Raw genomic sequence first — 2,007 nt, 5'->3', positions numbered from 1 at the left:
GGATGAGAAATGGGAATGGATGAGACGGTGTATTATTGGGTTGGAATGTACATATGGGATGAAATCTCGCTGATGTTGGGTGGCCGGCGGGCCGGGGCAGGCTCGACTGTGACTGACTGTGTCTATCGGTCCGTCTCGGACGTGGGATCCTGCACAAACTAGGGGCGCTGTGGTGTTGGAGGGTTCATATTTCATGGACCTGAGGTTGTGCTCATAGGGCCCCCATAATTTCTGTGAGCCGCGGGTTAAAAAGATATCGCGATTTGCTTGGGAGCTCTAGCGCTAGTGCTGGACCTACTGCCGGAAGCCAAGCCCAGATATTTTAACCCGTACGACGATGAACGTTACGCACGGACAACATTTCCCTCTCTCGTACGCGGGTCAAGTCCGCCGCTCTAACCGTGCAGGCGTCTCGTCGGGTCGCGGACGGATTGGAGGGAGGGGGGCATGACGTGACTAAAGTGGCGACTTTTCAGTACAGGCGAAAAAAGGTTACTATAAAAAGCCGCGCTGACCCCTCGGCCGTGGCCGACGACGCAAACAACAACGTGTCTCCAAAATTAACTCTCGCTGCGCGATGGGTATTCTCTCGCGGAAGCGAGTATGAACGTTGTCTGCGCTCGGGATCCAAAAGGTACCATCTCCGCTAAGTGTTGCTATTACGGCGTCTATTGCGATGGCTCTTTCGACGGGCTTCCCGTCCCCTCCAGTCGGCGAGGCGAGCGGACTCCGCCGGCGCGCCCGGGGGGTACGCAGCCCATCGTGCGCCGCCGCGAAGCGAGCAGCGTCCCGGCACCCAGAACAGCCGTGCGCCCTTTTCTCGTCCAACGTGGAGGCGCACCCCCCTAGCCCTCAAGACGCGGCGCGGCGACGACGGCGACGCTTGTGCTAGCGCCTGCCATGCGGTGGGTAGGCCGACCCGCCGAGCAGCTGTGTGAGGACGGCGGCCCGCCCGGAGCGCCTGCACAGCGAACGAGCCCTCACGCACCCCATACGGCGGCAGCTCGCAGGTAGCAGCACTGCATACAGCTGCATTTTATGTCACGTCTGAAACGCTTGAGATGTGTAATATTTTAAGAAGCAACATGTCGTCCGACTATTTCTAACGCATTTGGAGGCCTCTGAAATACTGAGTACAGAGATGACCTGGCATCCGTGTCTCATTCGTTCCTTACCATTTCTATCTCAAGTGAACTAAAATCCACTCGTTACTACGGTGCCCTCCCCCTCCCCTACCCCCAATGAACCTTTCCTGAGGTCCTAGGTGACGCGAGAGGGCGAGCGGTTCTTTGCCGCCGAGCCCCTGAGGCGCTCAGGGCGGGCCACCATCTTCACACTGCTGTTTGGCGGGTTGGTCTACCGAAATGTATCACCGGCGCTCTCATGATGTAGCCATGCCGGGTTTTCAACTATGTACACTGGCATTGCTAAAAGTGGGTGATGACAAAATCAAAAGAAAACTTTTGGATAGTAGGGGGCTGGGCTTACAGAAAAGGACAATTTAATATGTGCCTTAATATAAAGCCGGAAGGATGCAGGGAAGGAGAGGGGCAGAAGATAAGTTTGAAAGGGGAAGAGAAAAGGTGAAGAAAGTACTGGAGGAAAGTAGGAAGCAGAGGTAGTGTGGAAATAAAGGCGACTAGCTCCGTCACTGAGCTCGTGGGGTCTCTTGAGGGCTCTCAATTTAGCACCAGTAAGAGCGTGCGTGGGGACCCGCTACAGCTGGAACAATCTCGCCTAAACTGCATAATTTTGGATCACGGGCAATCTCGGGTTCGTAACGGTTCAATCCCCCAAGAGGACGCCGACAGGAGACGCAGATTTCATTTTTCTTCATTCGGTAAAAAAATACTAAACCTTGGATTGTATTTGAAATAATTGTATATTTTATTTTAAGACCAGTTGGTCAAAGGAAAACAAATTACATAGATTCATGACGCATGTACATTTGTGCGCAAACAATTATAGTTCAACATTCTATGGTTTTACGGCACAACTGATCTGGGG

The sequence above is a fragment of the Frankliniella occidentalis genome, unplaced genomic scaffold (genome assembly GCF_000697945.3).
Source record: "Frankliniella occidentalis isolate FOCC.00 unplaced genomic scaffold, Focc_3.1 Scaffold39, whole genome shotgun sequence".
In the NCBI taxonomy this organism is placed as follows: domain Eukaryota; kingdom Metazoa; phylum Arthropoda; class Insecta; order Thysanoptera; family Thripidae; genus Frankliniella; species Frankliniella occidentalis.
This window is presented reverse-complemented; position numbering follows the sequence as displayed.